This window comes from Rhinolophus sinicus, linkage group LG02 (assembly GCF_036562045.2).
Source record: "Rhinolophus sinicus isolate RSC01 linkage group LG02, ASM3656204v1, whole genome shotgun sequence".
NCBI lineage: Eukaryota > Metazoa > Chordata > Mammalia > Chiroptera > Rhinolophidae > Rhinolophus > Rhinolophus sinicus.
In genome coordinates, this window is record NC_133752.1 from 146,897,907 (window position 1) to 146,920,046 (window position 22,140).

At 49.1% G+C, this 22,140-nt stretch overlaps 1 long non-coding RNA gene across 1 annotated transcript; it reads left to right on the forward strand.

Moving 5' to 3' along the window:
- Positions 1–7,366: 7,366 nt before the first annotated feature.
- Positions 7,367–19,894, forward strand: LOC109443686 (uncharacterized). The gene is made up of 4 exons (XR_012493953.1): positions 7,367–7,835; positions 10,703–10,868; positions 15,432–15,619; positions 17,870–19,894. It is a non-coding gene; the product is annotated as an uncharacterized LOC109443686 (long non-coding RNA).
- Positions 19,895–22,140: the final 2,246 nt, after the last annotated feature.

Sequence of the window (22,140 nt, forward strand, 5' to 3'; positions counted from 1 at the left end):
GATGGTAGTAGACCTTGGTACAGCAGAATCAGTGGACGTGCCCATATTAAGAAATTGTGGTTATTGAAACAAGGGAAATGGGTGAGAGCAAAACTACAAAGTAAGGTAATCCCTTAAAAATAAGGAACTGGAGAAGGGTCTATTTAACGAATCCCCAAATCACTCTACTGGTTGAAGGTCTGAAGTCTCCTTTCGTTGAGAAACATCTACCGTAAGTCAAAACCAGAGAAGGAGCCATAGCTCACGTTCTTCTGCTTTTTCTTTCATGTTCTTTTCCCATCACTTCTCCATGATCCCAGATGGTACACTCCTCCAGCCCAGCCCCACCGGCATTGGTGCCCGGCACCCAGGATGTGTCCGTGTTAAGTCCTTCCCAGAGAAAAGGTACAGCAAACATCTCCTGCAAAGGGATTGGGACGTGGCCTGGAGAAAGAATGCCTGAGGCGGGTAGAGGCGAGATAGGGAGGGTCCAGATCCCTCTGCCAGCCAGTTTAGAGGACAAAGCCAGACCCTCCAACAAGGCAGACTCTCAAGGTCTCTCCCTGCTTTAATGTTGGCTCAGTCTGACTCTGTGACTTAGCCAGTCAGCCCTAATTCCTCAGTGTGGGCAGAACCCCGAAAGACCACTCACCTGTGTCTTGGTGAAGAGTGTGGCCCCTGCCTTGGCACACACACCAGCACTTCCCAAAGTCTCAGTGATGGGGAGTCTCTCTGAAGGGACTCCAGGTCTTAACGCAAGACTGCCTCTCCATCCCCCTGTTAGGACCTTGTAGCCCAACCTGGAGGGAGTTTTCCAAAGCAGGTAGGGCTTCCTGAGAGGCCAAGATGCTGTGGGTGGGATGGGTTCCCTCTTCCTGAGCCTTTTCCCCCTAAGCTGGTATCCCAGGTCACTTCTCCCAGTTTGGAAAGCAGATTATTTATGGTTTATTTTTGACACCAGATCATCGCTGCCCAAGTTTCATCAATTTGTCACTGTTTTTATTGTCAGCAATTGCCCATAACTGGAGCACATTTAAAATGTCATTGATCTTGGTATTACAGTGTCATAATCTGACAGTAATAGGTGTAGCCAGCACAGGAAGCCCAGGCCCTGAGATTGATGGTGTTCAGCACACCAATTATATTCTGTCCATCTAAGTGATAAAAGAGTACGTAGGAGGCATTCAATAGATAAATTAGATATCGCTCCCAATTATGTTCCTTTATTTTATAGAGTCATGTGCTCCCCTTAGAACTTTTTTCATCATTTGGCTTATAAAGGGGGCATTACTTGACCCCCAAAGACGAGGGCTGCTCATCTGCATGTCCCACCTTGGGTTTGACCTTGATCTTTCCCTACCTTCTTTAAGTTTGTTTCTCTCAGGAGCTTTCCCTGGAATTCACCTAGGTGCCTCCCCAGTGCAGTGGCTGGGCACAGGTGTGGAAGGAAGCAGGTGGATGTGCCTCCCGGGAGGCATTGGATCGGGACTTTGGGAGGGACTAAGAGGTCTGATGTCTTTCCTTAATGTCACTTTGACCAAATAAATGGGATTGAGAGAGGAATGACTCAGTGGGTTACAGTCCTCCAGCCCCAAACACCAGCACAGCCTTCAAATTAGGACACCTAGTGAATGGCTATTGCTGGAGAGGAGGAGGATGGTCAGAAAACTTTCATTCCTCAGGAAGTGACTTCATCCATCTCTCTGCCTCCACTCTAGCTTGAGTTAGGTCAATTCAAACCTTTCCTTAAAAGAACCCCCCACAACCTCCCGCACCCACATTCTAGCCCAGATCAGACATCTTCCTCAGCCTGAGTTCCAGCTCTGCCACTGTGGTGGGAGAATGATCGTGGCTTTCCTGGGAGACAGCCGGCTCCTTGCTGGAGAGCAAGCCCCAAGAGCAGCTCATTTCTAAGATGAGAGCTCGCCCAAGGCGGGGAAGTGCCTGGCCAGAAATGAGAGGCAGGGAATAGAGGTACAGTGAGGGGATGACTTTATTTAGGGCCTGGTTTATAAGCACCTTAGACTCTGAGGACAGTCGTGACTTGATCCAGACCCGTTTCCCCATCCCCCCATGTCCCCTAAAGCCAGCAGGAAACAAAAAAGGAGCCAAGACATCAGGTTGTAAACAGTGTTCCAGGTCCATTTATTGAGCTTTGCGAGAGAAAAGTGTCCATGGCCGGGCTGTTCCCCATAGTCTGTTGTTATCTCTACTGTTATAAATAATCCTGGCACTAAGTACCCTGTTACACTGAGAGGAAGTTGTTCTTATGGCATGAAACCTGAGAATATGGGTCAGGGGAGAAAGGATGACAGGGGACAGGAGAGAAAGAAGGGGAGCCATCACCCCAGGCTCCTCAAGTATACCCCTGAGCTGGTGATAGATGAATTTCTGGAGCAGCAGATGGCATTGCAAGTAAAATGTTTATAGGAAACGAGTGTGATTTAAACAATGTCTTGGCCGATAAACACCAGCCAGATAGGGGGGAGGGAGAGGAGGGGGCAGCGTGAGGGGTAGAGGAATCTAAGGCCTGGAGGCCCCTGGTGTTAAGTAGCTGTCTGAATCTCTGCTCAAACACACGTACCAGCTTTGGTCTTAACATGTTTTTAAGAGCTGGTTATGGTTTCCTTGAGGGCAGCTCAGATTAAGACTAGAGTGGAGCCCCCAGCTGAGAGCCTTCAATAACTGTCCATCACAGTGTCTTTAGAGAGAGCAGCCTCCTCCCCTCGGCTCAGAGAGCCCGGGACCGGGGAGCTCTGTCAGCCTGTTCCCAAGCAGCACTAGAGCCGGTGGCCCTTACACGGGCCCTGCCCTGGACGCTGGGACAGATCCTCGAGACAGGAATTAAGCTCTCCCCTCAGAGAGCTCTCAGTCTTCAAGGAAAGAAAACACACAACCTAGAAAAGAAGACAGAGAGTGAAGAGAGAAAAAGGATAGAAGCCCAGGAAGAGAAAACCATTACCAAATCCAGAATCTAGGTCCTTCTCATCATGTCCACGGCTGCCACCCTGGTCCAAGTCACCCACTCATCTCTCACTTGGATTAGTACAATTACCTATCAACAAGTTTCTTGGACTCTTTCCTCATCCCCTTGCAATCTATTCTCAACACAAAAGACAAAAGCATCATTTAAACTTAAGTCCAATAATGTGTTTCCTCCCCATTTCACTTTGCGTAAATAACGATCAAAGTCCTTAAAACACTATTTCATCTGGCCCCCCATTACTTCTCTGATGCCATCCCCTCTCACTCTTCTCCTTGCTCACTCCACGACAGACAACTAGTCTCTAGGTTCCAAACTTGCCAGGAATGTGTCTGCCCCAGGGCCTTTGCACCAGCTGTTCTCTCTGCTTGGAATTCTCTTTCCCAAGTTATACTTGGGGCTTACTTACTCTCTCACCTCTAAGTCTTGGTTCATTTACTATATTCTCAATGAGACCTCCTTGACTACCATATTTAAAATTGCAGACTTCCCCTGTATCCTGTTCCTTCTTTTCCTGATCTATTTTTTCTGTAACTCTTACCACCTTCTAATATACAATATAATTTACTTATTTAATACATGTATTGTTATTACTGTCTCTCCCTGATAAATGTAAACTCCACATGGGCAGGGGTCTTTTTCCGTTTTATTCACTGATATATCCTGAGAAACTGGAATAGTGCTCAATAATAATTGCTTAATGAGTAAATACAAAGGATGATGTTAACCAAGGCAGGATTTGGAGGGGAGCGCAGGGGAAGGCCGTCCCAGCTTGGAGTTCATTTGTGCCTTCTTTTATCACAGGCCATGCATGAGGAACTGAGGGTCAAGGTAGTGGGCAAAAGTACAAGATTTGGGCGAGGGCGTCACCCAAATGGGGAGATTCAGTTGGCAAAGAGACTAGCCTGGATTTATCCCCTGAGTCTGGTGCAAGACTTGGCTTTAGGTTGGGATTTCATCATCTCCATGACCAACATGTTCTTTGGGATAATAATACCAAAGGGATGTGCCAGGCAAGAATGAAGTGGTTGGAAATCAGGGGCAGGCTGGGAATTCAGAGGCCTTTGAGGGTGGGTGGTGGGTGGCTGAGAGACAGCAGAGCAGGCACGTGTCTTATAAGTCTGGAAAAAAGATCAAGGTAGAATTATAGGGCCTGAAGGAGACTGTGTATGTAAGTCAGGGGAGGGAACCAAGTCATCATCTCAAAGAGGATGTTCCACCTCCACTGGGCAAAATAAAAAGCCATGGGCTGCACCTAAAGTAGATGGAATTGGAATCAAACATCAAGAAAAACTTCCCAACAGTGCACCAAGTAGTAGAGGGAAGGTGTGGAGCCTTGTTCTCTGGAGAACCTGAGCAGGACCCAACTGGGTGACACCTCGGCTAGGCTGGCACTGAGGGCCCCAGGGGTCTGCGAGACCCTGGGATGGCAGTGTGGGGGACTAGAGCCCTGGAGAGGGTTTTTGCCTCTGTCTGGCTTCTGACCGCCCCCTCTCACCTGCACGGTTTCTGAGCTCCTAAGCCGTGCAGCCGTCTTACCAGGGTTGATGCGGAAACAGTATTTGGTGTGTCCTTTCACTATGTTGCCCCGAAACCTCAGTGCTCAACTCAGCTTTGTGGTAACTTCAGGGTACAAGCCAGGAGAAGTAGAAAAATATCTTTGGAGGGTTATATAAGACAGTGGTTCCTGTGGTTATAATGCAGAGAGGACCCGGGTAGCCCGGTATTCCTGAGAATGGGAGGGAGACTTACTTGTCAGTGTACAACTTTTGATGCCTTTGAGTTTTCAACATGTACATGTATTTCCTATTAAAAAAATAAATAAATAAAATAATTAAGATCAGACAAAAACAACACAGTAATAACAAAGAACAGATCCAAGGAGGTAGGAACTTGATGCATACAACTGCTGCCCTGAGGACCACGACCTGGCCCTGCTGGCCCACAGCCACCGCCTCTTCATCTGGTATTCTCTATTCTCTCCAGATTCACAGAGCGGGTGGCTGCTCTGATGTCACACAGCATTTAGGGGCTAGCAAAGGTCTGGGGGTCAGTTGTCCAGACTCAGTTTTGGCTTTCTCTCTTGGTCTTCAATGGCCCGGTCTCCCCCTTGACCTCTCCATGTTATTTGCAGGGCTGTGTAGAGATGCTACAAATCACCCTTCAAAGTGATATTTTTAAATGTGTATGGTCTTAAATGTCATCTTTCCCAGAGAGTCATTTCTTTGTGGAGCTCTTCTCTGTCCCCCATGTGGTGTCTGATAGTTTATTCCCGCCCTTACTGCCTTCTTCCTTTCTACCACCCTCAACCACAAGAGTGGCTCCCCACTGCAATTTGGCCTTGCCCCTAATAAGACATGTAACCTTGAGCAAGTCACTGAACCTTTCTGTGCCTCTGTTTCTTCATCTATAATCAAGGACCATGACCTTCCTCCCATAGCTCTTCATTCAACCATTTGTACAACAAGTATGTATTCTGTGCCAGGCACTGAACCCGATACATGAGACAATGTATGTGGAGTTAGTACAGAGACACAGAGAGTTATTGCCAAGGCCTCCTTTCTTGGATGCTTTTCTGTGATGAGTGTGAAAATCTAGCATGTCCTTGGAAGAATCACTTCAGTCTACTCCTAACCTCTCAGCTTCCAGCACTACTCCTGGGGTGAGGTTGACATCTTCCTCTGGATAAAGTGTCAGGGGCTGCAGAAATAGTCTCTTTCCCAGGCTTTTCCAATGACTAGATCCCGAGGGCATTGCTTTACCTGCAACTAGGAATAACGCTGAAATTCATCAGTGGGTTTTTAGTCTGGAGCTTTAGGATTGTCTATCTCTCTTGCCCTCTGGAGACCACATCCCTGAGAATCTGCTCATGTTCTGCTCTCCTCATTTCTCTCTCTTTCTGAGCCCCACATCTCTTTGAGGGCTGGCTCAGAGACTGACTCTGGGGTAGGAAACTCTCTCAGATTTGCCTCCCTCTAAATGTAACCTGGGCTGTGGAGGGAAGATGGCCCCTTCTTTAAAACAACCACCACAACCTCAGAGCATATAAAACCTTGTTTCAGATGAGGAAAGAGAAGTTTCTAGAGTTCTTAGAGGGAAGTTGTCCCCAATCCCTACCTGGCCATTGAGGATTGGGTGAGTGAGTACCTCTTGGAAAGAGGGTGTTTATAAAAAAGATGTGCTGCTTCAGCCCTGGTCATGACAAGATCCAAAGTCAAGTCAAAGTGATGATGAACCATGGGGGTGAAGGGGTCAAGTTTAGACATAAGGAGGCACACTTCCTGATGGTCAGGGGACCCGCTGAAGGACAGAACTTGTGGAGGGTTAGATGGAACCACTCAGACGCAGTTCTCCCAGAGCCTAGGGCAAGGATGAGATGATATGGGGATTGCAAAGGATTCAGATTCCATGATGCTGCAGTTGGAAAGGAGTGGGAGGAAGCCAGGGAGACGTCAGTTCATCCACGTGTAGAGCACAAACTCCATAGACAGGAACCAGGTTTCTGCAACCCCTGACACTTTATCCAACATGTCCAGCACAAAGCCTCACACAGGGAAGACCGGAAAATCTGACCAAAGAAGACAAGTCTTTCCCTAGAAGGTGGTGCCAATTTCACCCTCAGGGAAGGACAGCTGCTTTAGAGCCCCAGCAAAAAAAAATGGTTCTAAACTACGGGACCTGGAAGGACTTCTTTGTGTCCAGTCTCAGCCCTGCTTACCACGGCTTGCTTTGATCTCACTGCAGTGTGTGGGGTTTTGCCCATCCCCAGAGGACAAACTGAGCATGGGATAAGGGCCTTGCTTCTGGGCCTAGCCTGTTGTCCCTGGAGCAGAACAAGTTGGCCAAACTCTCAAATACCTGACTCAACTCTTGGGGAGTCCTGGGGAGAGTGGAGGAAGGGGTTCTTCTATGGAACTGCCACATTTCATGAGGATATAAGCAGAACAGCAGAGGGCAAGGGGGTTGAATAACAGAAGAGGTGGGGTTCAGGGACCCCCCTGGCTGGGGTGAGGGAATTTTTCTGGATGCTCAGTCCCTCAACACCCTGAGGAAAGACTACAGCTTCTGGAGGGCAGGAGCTGATCCTGCATCATTTCAGCAGCCCCAGTGCCCAGCACAGAACAGATGTTCAAAACCTGTGGGCTGAATGAATGTGAGTCTGGGAGCCAGGTACTGGCCCCTGGAGCAGCTGGAGTGGCTCTTTGGATAAGGGATCCCCATTCTGGGCCTCAGTTTCTCCATCTGTAAAAGGAGAGGGTTGCACTAAATTATCTCTAAGTTTTTTTCCACCCCTGTTTCTTTGTTGTCTCACTGTTCCTCTCCAGTTCTACCCCTTTAAATCCTTCTCTTCACCCACGTTCTCTGCCCTCCCCATCTGTCTCTCCCCTCCCCAGCCAACGCTCTCCTGTTTTCCTTTTTACAGGTGTTTCTCCTTTTCTGCTTCTTGTGATTCCTCCTGGCACTACCCTGGACCCTCCCTGGATCCCTCCGTATTCTGGGTTCCCCCTCTTCCTCCCCTTCCGCCATTCTAGCCCCTGCTTCATCGACCTTAGCCGCCAGAGCACGGAGATTGGGGTCCTAAGGCACACTCTGCCCTGTTCCTGCAGTGACCCGACCGCGGTGCTCCAGGTTCTCTCCTCCTACACCTCCTCCCCATCCCCCAGAGTGACCGACCCACCCCTCCCCCAGCAGCCGGTGCCGGTGCCGCAGTGCGCCCTCGCCCCACGCTAATGCGATCTGGAAAGACCCGGGCGGGCGGCGGACAGTCTGGGCCGACCGTTCTGGGCGGCGCTGATGGATGGTCCCCTGACAGTAATCGCAGAATGAGGACGCGCTGGCGACGACGCTCTCGCGCCCGAGGCCCTGCTGTTTGGTGAGCCCCGGCGTCCCTCCCTCCACAGCGCCTGCCTCCTAGCTTCTGTCCCCAACCCACTCGGCTTTGGGGAAGCTGGAGGCCTGAGGTTAGGACGGAGGTGGGTTCTTTCCCTGCCCTCTGTCTCCCAAGAGAATGGTTTCTGTTTTGGAATCCTCCTAGGATCCTATGCTGTGCCCGTGGTTCTGAACAAGAACTACTCCGCTCTTTGAGCCTCAGTTTCCCCTCCTGTACAATGGGAAATAATGGACTTTATAAGCCTGAATGGAGAGTGTTAGCAGCAAAGGAGAAAACACCGAGGAAAATTACCAGTCTCCCTTAAGTAGAAATTGATTTTTACTCTTAGTTCACAGTGCTTAGAATAATCTAGGCTAATGTACGAGAGAATGGAGGCTGGGTGTAGTCACACACAGAATATATGTTTATACACATATACATGTCATAATGTTTCGGGGCTGTCTAATGAATATATCTGATCATAAGAGGTAGCAATATCAGTATTGCTTAGATGTCATTAAATAGAAGCACATCCGAGCAGGTATTTCTGCAGGGAGGTGACTGCCTCAAGCAGGGCTCTCTCCATTCCACCCAGGACCACCTATCATCTACGCCCCATTCCCCATCCAGTCTTGGGATGCCCCTCAATCCAGGGCTCTGCTAAGGGCTGTGAGGATCCCCTTGGGGATATGTTCCTGGCTGTTTCCCCAGCCCCTCACCCCCGTCCAGGTGACACAGAGTTCTAAGGCTCCTCCACCCCAGGGGATTCCCCTTGGGCCTGGGCCCTGCAGCGGGGTTGGGGGCAAGGATCCAGAGCCAATTACAATTCTGAGAGCACGCCCAGACGCCTGCTCACTCCCTTTTAACCTTTCCCTCTCATCAGAAGCCAAATTGAGTTAGTCTTGAGTTTTGATTTAATTCCCGAAATGGAGTCATAATCTGTTTAGTGTTCTTTTTTCCCAAGTCCTGGGTACTTAAGTGTGTGTGTGTGGGGAGGGGGCTGGTTAATGAGAGAGCAGCTCTATGGCTTGTGGAGAACCCTCATACGCACTTAACCTCCAAACATCACCAAAGAGCAGGAGCCGCCGTGGCCCTGATTGCCACTGGTGGCATAATGGTGCCGATGACGACGACTTATGGGTAGTGGGCACCCCCTGTGTGCCAGTACTGAGCTAGGCAATGTCCATGCATTTCTCACTTAATTCTCACCATTACCTTCCAGGTAGGTACCATTAATACCCCCAATTTACAAATGAGGAAACTGAGACTTAGAGAAGTGGAGTCGCTTATTGCCGCATCCTATGGCTATTGATTAAATGGCAATGCTCAACTTGGAAACTATAGTCAGACTACAGAGCCTGTGCTCTTAACCACTTAAGTGTGTGACCCTGGGCAAGATACTTGACTACTACATGCCCGGTTCCCTCATTTGCATAACATAGGTAATAAATAGAGATACCCATAAACTCCCCTCCTAGGGTTGTTGTGTTGATTAAATGAGGTAAGGCATTCACCCTACTCACAGTCAGCCTTCAATTAAGTGCCCTAAACATTGAGGTAGGGTTGAACAAGGGAAGGGGTGCAATGCAATGCAATGCAATGGGTAACTGTTAGTTATAAATTTGTGACTGTTGATAATCATAATTACCATGTTTTGGAGAGCCTACTGGGCACAGGCAATCCTACAAGGAAAAGATTGCCATGCCTATTTTACAGGTGAAGAAACTGAGTTTCGGATAAATTAAGTAAATTGCCTAAAGCTAACCAGTTAATAAATAGCAGAACAGAGTTTATATTCAAACATTGGGCCCTTGGACTCAAAAGCCTGCTGCTCCCAACACCCCCAGGGTCACCAGAGACTGGCCTCTCCTCAGGGAGGTCAGGGCTGAGGCCAACAAGCCCAAGTCACACCCTCTACCACCTGGGACCTGATTTGCTCCCAGTGAGCATGTTTCCTTAAAGGAACAGGAGGAGAGTAAATAAAGAGGCGCCTAAGACAGTTTCTCCCTCCCCCAAAGCCAATGTGGAACTTTCTCCCTCCTCCCCCTCTCTTCCTTCCCTGTTTCCTCTGTGCTCAAGTTTGTGGCCATTAAATAGAAGAGGAGAAAGTTTGAACCAGGCATGAAATATTTATCAGTTAATTACAATATGCAGATTCTGTTCCTGGGGGTGATTTATCTTTTGGGAAATATAGGAAAAGATCCTGGAAACTTGTATCCTAATTGCTTGGCCTATTATTGTAGCAACCAGGTAGAAACTCCATTTACTATGTAACTACAAATTTTCCCACTAGCAGCCTCTGCCTGTGTCACTGGTGATCTGGGGACCATCTACTTTTCTGATGAGAGAGGAGCCTCTAAGAGGTCAATTTGTTCATTCCCCTGTTTCCTCTTGGGTGGCCCCTTTCTATAGCCTGATATTTGTAGGAAATGAAAAGGATGAGACTCTTAAAAATTCTGAGATCTCAAGAGAAGCAATCCTCAGCAACACCCTCCCCCGTGAGGGGTGCCCCATGTGGAGAAGAAGCTCTCAGCTGAGTATCCTTCTCCCCATTCCTCACTCACATAGGAGAAAGGCAAAGCGGCAGCCCTCCTTTCACCTCTTGTATCACCATCTAGGGCCCATTTCTCACCCCCTGGCTGCACATTAGCACCACCTGAGGAGTTTTTAAAAATGCAGATGCCTGGGCACTGCTCCAGACCAACCAAATTAGAATCTGGAGCCAGGTATCAGTATTTTTTAAACCTCCCCGGGGGTTCCAATGTGCAGCAAAAGATGAAAGCTTCCAGGGCTAATAGAAGAGTATGGCTGCCTGTTAAAGGGGCCCTGCTTATCTGCAAGACTATGTAATTTTTATCCCTCCTTTTCAGGTGCTGGAGGAGGCAATTCCTTCACTTTTATTGGAATCTGAAGAGCATCCTTTTCTCTCCTCACAAGAAGCTTCTAATATTAATAAGAACCATTTATCAAGCCCCTGCTGAATGCTTGGATCCATGCAAATAAAATTTAATCTGATCCACACAACAACTCTTTAAGGTCAGTGGGTATGTCCATTTTATGGATGGCTCAGGGAGGTTGAGTAATTTGCCTAAGGTTGTACAACTAGCAAGTGGCAGATCTGGGATTTTAAATCCAAAACCCATGCCTTTAACCACTGTGCTACCCTGCCTCTCAGTTTCTCAAAGCTGGAAGGGAAGTGCTCCAAAGCCAGTATCTGATGTGTCTAGGCCAGGTCTTGGGGAGGGGAAGGGAAAGAGAAGCAAGAAGTGTAGACAGGGGCCACATACACGTGGATGGGGTATGCAAGGAAGAGTGGTGGTGGAAGGAAGAGGCTGGAGCGGCTGTGTGGGGATGAGATGAGATACCTGAAGGAGGGTGTGGTGAGGGAATGGGGCAGTGGCTGTGGAGAAAGCTGAGGATTGGGGTCCAGGAAGGGGAGCTGGCAGCCAGAATGACAAGAATGGTGAGTAGTGCCCATGGTGGCTTGGGTAGCTGGAGAGGGGGAGGGACTTTGTGTCAGAGGAGGGGTCTTTGTGAGGCACACAGCAGTGAGGAATGCCCCGCCATGAATACTAAGGGCAAGAAGAAGAGAAAGGGCCAGAGGGGGCTGGGTGATGTTTAGCTGCTGGGGTGATTAATGGGGGTGAACGGAGGGTGAAACTCAAACCCTTCGAACTGAGATGGTAGGGAATGGTTGTCCAAGAACAACAGTCCACTGTTTCATCGAGGAAGCCAACGTCCAGAGGAGGAGTGGTGGGGAGGACACCAGGAGCAGTTGCTCCTTCCCTTTTTTCCTAAGGTCTTTTTATTTACCATCAAACAGTAAATTAAAATATACTTGCCAGCTCCAGGGGACCCTCTGGATAGGCATCCTGCCTGCCTCCTGGCTTGAGGGAGACCCAGGGACACTGGGAGCAGTGGGATTTGGGATGGCGGTTGAGATGGGTCCATGGACCACTCTACCAGGGCACATAGTGGTGACATGCTGGCTGGTCCACTGGCTTCCCTCTGGACCAGACAGGAACTGGGAGATGCATGGGGGTTGGGTCCCTGAATTGTCCTATGGAAGGTGGCATGTTCTTAGAGCAAAGTTCTTAAAGAAGCCCTGGCCTCAGGGAGGGCAGAGAGAGAGAGAGAGAGAGAGAGAGAGAGAGAGAGAGAGAGAGAGAGAGAGTTGGGGTAAGGAGGAGGGAGGCTCTGGCATTAGGATGTTGAGCTGGGTTTGAAGAATGGAGGTAAAACTCATGGGAAGTAGCAGGTTTGAACTCCCCTCCCTTGTTTCTGTCTCTCTCTAGGCTCATCTGCCTCAATTTCTCCACCAGCATTTTTCGAGGGCAGGAGAGGTGGGAAGAGGGGGTGAAGTGATGTCTCAGAGATGTTTCAGAGTGGGGGAGGAGAGCTGCAGGCAGGGATTTAGATGGAAATTATCTCACAGGACAGGAGCAATTTTCTCCCTCTCTAGGCCGTTACAGATTTGAAACAACTGGCAGATCGCACTTTCCCAGCTCCAGCCAGCCAAGGGTATGGTGTATCTTGAAGCCCTGTTGCCTCCTACAGGAGAGCAGGGTGGGCGGAAAGGGAGGTCAGGGAAATGAGCCAAGTGTGTATTCAGGAGTCCCCAGAGGGTTGAGGGAGACCAGCATCTCCTGAGGACAGGGGAGGCAGAATGTCCATCCGTGATCCCAGATCACTTGAGAATTTTGCCTTAGAATTCTGCCACCAGGCCTTAATTCCTGTCTCCATACAGAGCTTGACCAAGCTGCTTCCCTTATTGGGGTCTCACTCCCAGTTCCCACTCTGTCTTCCCAGCAGCCAAGCCTACAGCGCACTTTGAAATATGAAGTTACTGGGAAGTAGTTTATTGAGTGCAAATACTCTGCGAGGTGCACTATGACTTGACTGGTAATGAGGCAACCATTCCACATAGGGGCCGAGTACAAGGGCTGCCTTCCAGAGGGGATTGGGCCTCAGTTTGCTTGTTCTGAGGGCAGGGGCTAACAGAGGCTGCCTATGCTTCTCAGAGAAGGAAATAAATGAGCCCACTGGAGAGCAATGGTCACAATTAACAGTCTTAATTATAAATTAATAATTCATAATTATTTCAGACTTGCAGATAAGCACAAACCCGCTGAAATTATTTCCCAGGGAGGAACATAGAGGGGGTGGAAAGGGGACTTCAGTGCAACCATTACTTCTAGAGGCCCTTACATTCATTCCTCTGCTTTCCAACCAGACCTGGAAGAAATTAATTTACTTCCTTGGCTGATTCCTCTTAATAGCTACCCTCTTGCCCCTAAAACTTCTAAACACAGTGCCACATTGCCTCTCTGTTCCTCCTGAAGCCAGAGGGCCATCCTTGCCAATATGACCTCAGATCCTAGACTGTGGATTTCTGGGGTTTCTCTGTTCCCTGCTGCCTGCCTGTTCTGCTGTTTATATAAGGGGTACCCTGCAGGAAGGGCTGGCACTGGGTGTCCTGGGGAGGTGTGGCCATCTTTCTGGGTCTTCTCCCTCTTCCAACTCCCTTCCCATGGGATTGCCTTGGAGTCCTCATATTGTGGTAGAAGACCTCTCCAATTCTATGCAGGAAGGGAAACGGAGCACCCCTTCTCTTGTGAATGTCATTGGTTCCAGGATCCAGGTTTGAAGGGATGGCTCTGCCCTCCTGAGAAGACATCCACAAGGCATCAATAACGAACTAGGGAAGCATGTCCAACACCAGACCCAGCTCTCTGCTGCTTCCCTCCCTAACACCCATAATCCCAAATTTCCAGCAGATTTTAAAATATCTTAAAGGGACCCCAAAGAGCCACTCAGACCTTCACAGCTCTGGGGGATCTCCTTCTCTCTCTCAGGAATCTGAAAATGTGGGGAGATCCTTATTCTTCCAAATGATCAACACCTTAGACCACAAAGGGGCCTTATTGGCTGGCCACTAGGAGATCCTTGACCACCACCTCTGCGGTGGAACCACCTTCTTCAAAATGCTAGAAGGAAGAAGTGAGCAGATAAGGGCCAAGGGAATCTGGCACTAGAAAGGGTTACCAATCCCAATTCCACAGCTTTCCTATCAGCTTCATCTTTGTATCAAATATGCATGTCAGGCTAAATCTACAGGATGAAAGGAGTTGGAACACTGGGACCTAAAAGCACCCTTTTCCAAATCTGTGGGTACAAGAGCACACCTGAAAAGCTGCTACCAAGGTGGATGGTCAGCCAAGCACACAGGGTGAGCATCTACTGCCATGGGGACCACACCCCCTGCCCTTTCGCCCAAGCTCTCTCCTTCCCTGGCCCCACTTTTGATCTCAAGAGGAGCATCAGTTAGGTGTGACCCAAGTTATCCAGATAATTAACTGTGAAAGCACGAGTTGTTTTTGTAAAAAAGAATTCCACTCCTTTGGCCTCCAAAGATGAGATCTTTAAATCCCTTCCTTAGCGCCTCCTATTTTCTCCCCCTCTCCCCAGTAGACAGTCCCAAATCCTAGCTACAAAAATTTCTAAATGTAGAGGGGCAAACTTTCTTGATCTACCATTTTCCCCACCTGCAACCCCTGTCCCTTCCCCCTCCCCAATTTTTTCCCCTCTCTCCCGAGCCTCCGCTCTTGGCTTAAAAAAAAAAAAAAAAAAAAAAAAACGAAGAAGAAGGAATTTTCAATAGTCCCACTTGTCAAGCGAAGACCATCTTTTAACCTTCAACAGCAGCGAAAGCCGTGTGAACTCTCGGTGAACCAAGATTGAAGTCATAAATCACGCGTACAAAGGCGGCTGCGGAGGCTGGCGCGGGCTGCTGCACCTTTAACGCTTTCTGGGGCTGACAGGCGGCGGCCCAGCTAAAGTTCACAGCGCCAGGGGAGGGCCCGCCCCCACCTCCCCTCCCCCAGCCCGGCCCCGGCCCCAGGCCGGGACCCGGCCCGCCGCGGCAGCCTGAGCTTCGCGGAGGAGGCCCCTTAGTTGCGTTCGCAAGGAAAGGGGGATGTATTTTTGCTCCCGCCACACCGCTCCATCCTCACGTGTTATCTCTTCCCGCCCTCGCGGCCGCCGCCCCCCCTTCTCTGTCTGCTTGCTGTATTTAAATAGGCAACTAGATCCACACGGACACAATAATTTAGCTTGTTTTGTCTTTGGCATTTGCTACAGGACCCCAAGAGATGGACCTTCCGCTCCACTTCCTCCCTCTAGAACTGGCATCCTTTATCTCTGTCTGCACAGGCCCAATTATACAGATCCTTGTGGTTCCAATAGGATCTGAGTCATTGGAACCAGAACACCTGGCTGAAACATGCCATATAATTAGGAAGGATTTTCTTTTTCTTTACCTTTCTTTCTTTTCTAAGAGGGTTGGAATTAGCTTCCGTAACTGGGGCTGAGAAGCTGGGATGGGGAAAAGGAAAACTGTCATACAAGGCCCAGTTTTCAGCTGGTGCAGAGATCCCCAGGCTTCTCGCGCCCGAGCCGGGATTCGCTTCCTTTCCTTGGCCTCTGGGCCTCCTACTCCGATCGGTTTTTCCTCCCCGCACTGTCTTCTCCTCGGTTTAATTAAAGTTCAGAGACTCCACTTGCCTTTCCTTCCCCTCTCGTTTTTTTCTCGGAAAGCAGAAACCAGGCGGCCCAGCGGCCACGGGCCCAGAGGCCCCAGCACATCCCGGGTCTGCCGCCGGCGTGGCCTCCACTCGCCTGCGACCCTCCGCCGCCGGCGACAGCCTCCTGGACCGGGTCCCCCGTTTCTCCACCTTCCCGCAGGTGTACAGCCGCTGGCCCGGGGGATCTGAACGACTGGGGCTAGGGTAAGAGAGCGTCCCATCTTCCCCTGGACCCCCAGGCTTGTTCCAGAAAGTTTGGAGGGTGGGTACACCCCGACTCAGGCAACCGGCTCCCCCAAACCCATGGCCAACTAATCTGATATGACAAAAGCCTATGATGGATTTGGTATGTGTTAATTCACAATGCCCTTTTCTCCAGAATTTAACTATAAGTTAATACACACCGGAAACCACGCGAATACACGCTCGTTAATGGGCTAAGGTATTAGCGAGTCCTAACGATGCATACAAATGTGCTTTGCGCTCTGTAGGCCCCTCAAGATTTATGGGCCTTGAGCTCTCTGAAGCTGTAAACAAGGAGGAAAAAAAGAGAAAGAGAGAGAGACTGGGGGAAAGAGACAGAGGCCTGACTCACCCCTCCAGGTTGTGGGAGAAAAGGGATCTCTGCAAGTGGGTTCTTATTTTCCTTTCCTTACCAGCTGGGCGTGCGTGGGTTTTGGCATGGGTCTGGGGGTGGTGTTTGCGCCTAAATGCTGGTGTGCGTGGGCGGTGTGTTGTTTGTGTGCTGGGGTAGGAGGATGTCTGCATCCTGTGAATTGCTGTTCAGGGGCCTGAATATAGCAGGCACTTGTGGGCACATACACGTGAGTGTGTGCACACTGCCCTACGTGTGCGCGCTCTCTAGCGCGCGCTCTCGCGCGACAAACAGGCCTCCCTCTGGGCCCGGCTGCTGTCCCCTGAACCCGGTGAACACATCTCTAACAACGATCATAATAACAATAAATAATAAATAATAATAAAAACAGTAGTTAACAGTTCCTCCCTAGCAAAATAACAATAAAATGCAAGAGGAGATATTTTGAGGAGGGGACAGAGGAAGGAGTTATGATCACAGCATCTGAGAGGAAGACAAGAAAGGAAGGAAGTTAGCTTCTTCGTGTATCCTTGGTGGGGGGCTGGGTTTGGGAACACCCTCCCCTGACGAGGACCTCTGGCCAGAGGAGCGGAGGGAGAATCCGGGGGTAGCTCTTGCTGCTTTTATCCCTGCTTTTGCTTTGTGTGATGGGGAGGGACCCCACATATGGGGGTGATTAGTGGCTTTGGGGACGGTCTGGAGCCCCTATTTTATAGAGGAGTCCAAGCGTGTAGGGTCAGGCCGAGGGGCAGAGACAGATGAGGCGTTGACCATAGCCGGAGTCCCAGCACAGCCGGCGGCAGAGGTTCCCGGGAGATCGAGCCACCCGCCCCGCAGGGACGAATTTATGGCCGGTCTTGGAGATAGGAGAGCGAGGCCGGGGCTCCGCTAGGCCCAAGGAAAGTTCCCTTCCTAGGGTCCTTTTAAAAAAAGAGAGAGGGAGAGCAAGAGAGAAAAGGGAGGGATTGAGGTTCGTTGAATTTTCCTTCGTGGGCTCGAGCGGAGTGGATTTCTATAAGGGAAGAGAAGACACGTCCCGGAACCTTCCATGTCCGCCTCATTCTCTCCAGGTACAATTTTCTGATAATTGTATTAATTTATGTATTTGGAGGAGGAGGGAGTCAGAGGTGTAGAGATACAACGCTAGCCGGGAAGGAAGCCGCCCCACAGTCTCGGGTCTAACGAAATCCCCTCCCTTTAAAAACAGTCGTGTGTATATATATAAAAAAATCAAAGAGGAAATATAAAAACACAAGTAAGCCAACTTTTTAAAAGAGAAAGAAAAGAAAATGACCATAACAAATGAATGTGAGAACTTTTAAAAGATTTAAGTCACAAACCTTTTTAGAGGTTTGGATGCTTTTACAACAGCCGGTGACCCATCCGGTCTGAAAAGAGACGGAGAAATACACTTTCAACTGGTCACTTCTTTAAGACCATTGTACACACAAAGATTCAAAAAAGAACCTGGGCTTCCTCGCATTTGAAAATCACACGGGACACTGCGGTAACCAGTTAACCGGGCAAAATAATAAAATAAAATAAAACCGGTGGCAACGCTGAGCGCAGGGAGCGAGGAGAGGGCCCAGGTCTGGGTTCCAGGCAGCGGCCAGGCGAGGCAGCGGCCCCGGCCTCAGCCCCAGCCGGCCGTGAGGCACTGGGCGGGCGGGCACCGGCTAAGGATCCCACTCGGTCTCGGCTTCCCCAGCCTGGCCTGTAGCCCTCTTCTCCCCAGCCTCTGCACCCCTCCTGCTCTCTCGGCTGAAGTGCAGGGTTGAGGCTTCCTTGGTTGGAGGATTTGTGATCCAAGAGGGGGCAAAGTGATTCAAGCCCATCTCTGCTTCATTTTTCTCCCGTAGGCCTCTCCAGTTGTCCGAGCTCTCAGCCACCAGGAGACTGACACGGAAGGGGCTTCTGGGCTGCCCACCACCAACTCCTGCTTGGCTTCCCAAAGTCCAGTCATCTCCAACTCTCTTTGGGGGAAAATATCAGTGCCCAGACACCTCTGTACCCTGTCATATGTGAGGACGCTCACTTCAGGATTATCTTACAAAGAAGAAGAAGAAGAAAGCCTGGCTTAGAGTCGTGTTTACATCTAGTTCTACTGATCCGTTCACATCTGGAGAGTTTATTTATAACTCCCACTATAACTCTCTCTGTTTGGAAGCACCGGTGGCTCTATTGACAGACTGATGTCTAGAAAATATTGCTCTATCTCTAACCATACCTAAATGTGCTGTGGTTGTATTTACAGATTTATGTTTGAGGGAAATATAATTATTTCCATTGTATTTGTGCATATACAATAGTTACAGGAGCAGATTTATATACGGGAAAATATACGACTCTCTTATAGCCATCCAGCTTTATGGACATTTGATATCCTGACAGATTTATATCTCTGAGCAGCTATATAGATAAATGTATATTGTTGGAATTATGTATCAGGAGATATATACTTATTGATTGTGATATAGAGTAGTTAGAGCATTCACTTAGAGCCATAGATGGCTATGGAGATATTTCTATATTATTATCACTATATATAGGCATATCTATTTATAACTACATAGTTATAAAAATAGACATAAGTAATTATAGTTCTATATGTATATGCTGCTATCTCTCTCTAGAGTTATAGACACTTGCAAATATAACTCTATAGAGATATCTGTATGTATATAAGGGTGTAATTATCTCGTGATGTGTGTGAATTGGGGCTTAGGCCAGTCTATCTCTGTACAGACATATTCATATGTAGGGGCTGGGAACGACTTGTTCACGGAAATATTTCCAGAGGGCCAAGTGGAAAACTGTATCAGGCTATCTAGGAAACCAGCTAGCGGAGTTCTTACTTATGGAGGGATGGAGTTACAAAAGAGTAAACAGCATAGAAAGCCTCAAGGAGAGGAGGTGAATGGGGCTCAACAGGAACAGATAGACAGGGAGGAAAGGGGTAAACACCTGGCACCCATTCAAGGGTGAGAACTGATTTTGGGAAGGGCTGGTGCTGAATGAACAGGAGGGCTTGGTTGTGGGTCTTATGGAAGGGGAGGCAGTGAACCGTCCAACAACCTAGGGATACTCTCCACCGAGGGAGCGGGCCTCCAGTTCGGCTTTTAGTGCAATAAAGGTCAGCTGCCGCCTAGCCTCTCCCGCATTCCTAGTGCATTTTTCTTGAACCCTAATTTTGGGGTCTCAAAGAGTGGACTTCATAGGTGAAGAGATTTAGGAGGGAGAGGGCGGGGAGCAGGGCACTCTTTCAACATTGCCGCTTTCTGATAATATAGCCAAGAAAGTGAGGTAATGGGGCCAAATAAAGCTTGCTTTCACCTGGGCCGCCTGAGCTCCTGGCAGGCTATATGGCCGGGACTGGAAGCCTTGGTGGATTGAGGGGTGAATTTTCCAGTATTGGTCATGTTCAGATGGGGGTTTCAGGAGGCCTTCCTCACCCACTCTTCTCAGAGGCCTGGGCTTCAGGGGCCTTATCCTGCCCTACTGGATCACTCCTCTGTTGCTCCCCAAATTGGGGTTCCCTCTCCTTTGGGTACATAGGGGCCCCTCCAGCTCCTTAACAGCTCTGCCCTGGGCCTTTATTGAGAGAACTTGACTTTAAAGAACAGGGAGCATGGACCTGAACCTCTAGCCCTCACTTCTACTCACATCTACACCTCTCTTGCCAGCCTCCTTCTAGGCCCCTTTGGGCCCAAACCCCACAATTCTCCCCCTTCCATCAGCCATCCCAGGGGAAAACGACACCGACAACCTCAGTTTATTTTTCTGAATGGTTTGTGTGAAGGAGTGTCCGTGTACTGTCTCAGCAGCCAGCCTGCTTCCAAGATATCTAGGATGCTGGGAAAAGAGTGGAGGCCCCTGGGCCAGGGTTAAATGCCAAGTGCCACCCTCCACACACCCCTGCCCATGGGATCTGGCACAGAGGGGTCGCCCAGTACATACTGTGTTTCCCCAAAAATAAGACCAAGCTGGACCATCAGCTCTGATGTGTCTTTTGGAGCTAAAATTAGTATAAGACCCGGTCTTATTTTAATATAATATAAGACTGGGTATAATAAATATAATATAATATAATATAGGACTGGGAATATAACATAATATATAATATAATACCAGGTCTTATATTAATTTTTGCTCCAAAAGACGCATTAGAGCTGATAGTCCGGCTAGGTCTTATTTTCACGGAAACAGTACTTGTTGAGGTAAACTGAATGACAATCAATCCAAAAGCTTTTGGCAGAGGGAGTCTTACCCTCAGCCACAGCAGGCTAGCAGGCACTCTGGTCCTAGGGTTGGAGCCAGGCCGGGATCACAAGGCTGCTGGCTGTGGAGGAGGGCTCTGGTGGGGCCAGTGGTTAGTGCCAGGGCAGGAGAGCAGCCTGAGCTGGGGGAGGGGAAGAGCTGGAGGGAGATACCCAGTGCCAAGAAATGGTGGAGGGGGCAAGGCAGGCTCTGCTCCTTACCCCCAGTATCTTGGCTCCTCAGACCCTCAAGTATATGAAAACTAAACCAGAGCTGAGACTTGGGCTGTGAAGGAGCCGCCTGCAGGCCTGAAGGGCCCAAAGAGGAACCACCACTTGGTCCATTAAGAAATACACAAATAAAAATAAATCAGCAGAGACAGCCAGCCTTGGCTGAAGCAAAGGACTCTCTCTGCCCCAGCTCTGCTCCAAGGATATTATCAAATGGAGCATAATTAATGATTAAAATAATTTTTTAACTTTAAAAAGCTCACAAATTTTCTAATCCAATAACACCCTTAATCAGGTTGTTTCATGTAGTTGTTTTTTATTGTCATCATCTCCTCCTCACTTTAGTTCCTTCTGGGAGTTTGGGGATAGGCAGTCATTAGTGAATGGTGTGAGTTCCGAGTTCGGAGGTTCGGAGTTTCCCCATCTAGTGAGGATTCCAGTCTGCAGGGAAGGGTTAGCCTTCTCCTTTCCCATCAAGGCTTTGAGTGAGGAGGATCCTCCCAAATTTGGTTCTTTTTTGCCCTAAGAATTCTTAGAGGCAAGCTGCCCCTGTGTCTGGGTGAGGGACTGAGGTCCAGGGAGGGGGCTAAGTTAAATCTGGATCTCATTTCTGGTCCCCAAGCCTTTGAGTTTCCTCCTCAGACACCCCGCCCTCTCTACCCCTCCCCCCAACACCTAAAGTCCACAGGGACGGTGGATGCTTTCCTGAAAGAAATTCTTGGAGGGGGAATTGAGGGGTCTATATTTACATATGTTTGCCTAAGTGGGACTCAGGCAGGTGTCTGTACTCCAGTCAGGAGGAGGGGGCATCTGCTGTAAACCTTAGAACCTGCGGGGTTCAGGCAACAATTGTCCTTGGCCAACGGTAGGAAATGAAGAGACACTAGCCATACATTGTTGAGCCTAGGGAGTTTGGGTCCTTTCACCTGGACTGGAATAGCTCTTAACAGTTTCCCGGTCCCAGAGCCCTTTAAGAAGCTGATAAAAACAATCACTCTCTCCTCAGCAAAACGCACATACACAGTGTTCAGTTACTGGGATCGCCTGGGAAGCCTGGGGTTCTCTAGGTTCGGTATCCCTGATTTGTATATTTTCCCTTTCTGTGACCCATCCCCAGTTGCCTGACTTAGCTTTTGCCCTCCCTAAGTCCCCTTGTTTGGGAGTCAAGAAGTTACTTCCCAGGTATAAATCCTGCGATTCTTGGCAAAGCATTTTTCCTTCTTTGCTTTACCAGAGCAGGCACCAGGCAGAGACCTTGCATACTTATGCCGAGCTCCTTATCTGCTCTCCTTCTGCAGAAACCAGGAGACTGGCTGTTAACTGAAGCCCGGTATACACTGCCCAATTACTCCACTAATTCCTGAGGGTGGAGGGGAGTCTAGAGGCTTATTGGCAGCACTGGAGGCCAGGCCATAAGGGGACCAACTCTCGTCTCTAGTGGAAACTTGGATGTAAGGAGCAAGTTGCAATTGCTATAATAATAGTCATAATAATAACAATAATAATTTATTTAGCATATCATTAGATGTGTATTTACTGTCTTCCCTCTGCTTTTTTACAAGTGTCTCCTAAGGAATTCTCACAACACCCAGGGGAAACAATAACAAGCTAATTACCACCCTTCAGTTCCTTCCCCTGCTCCC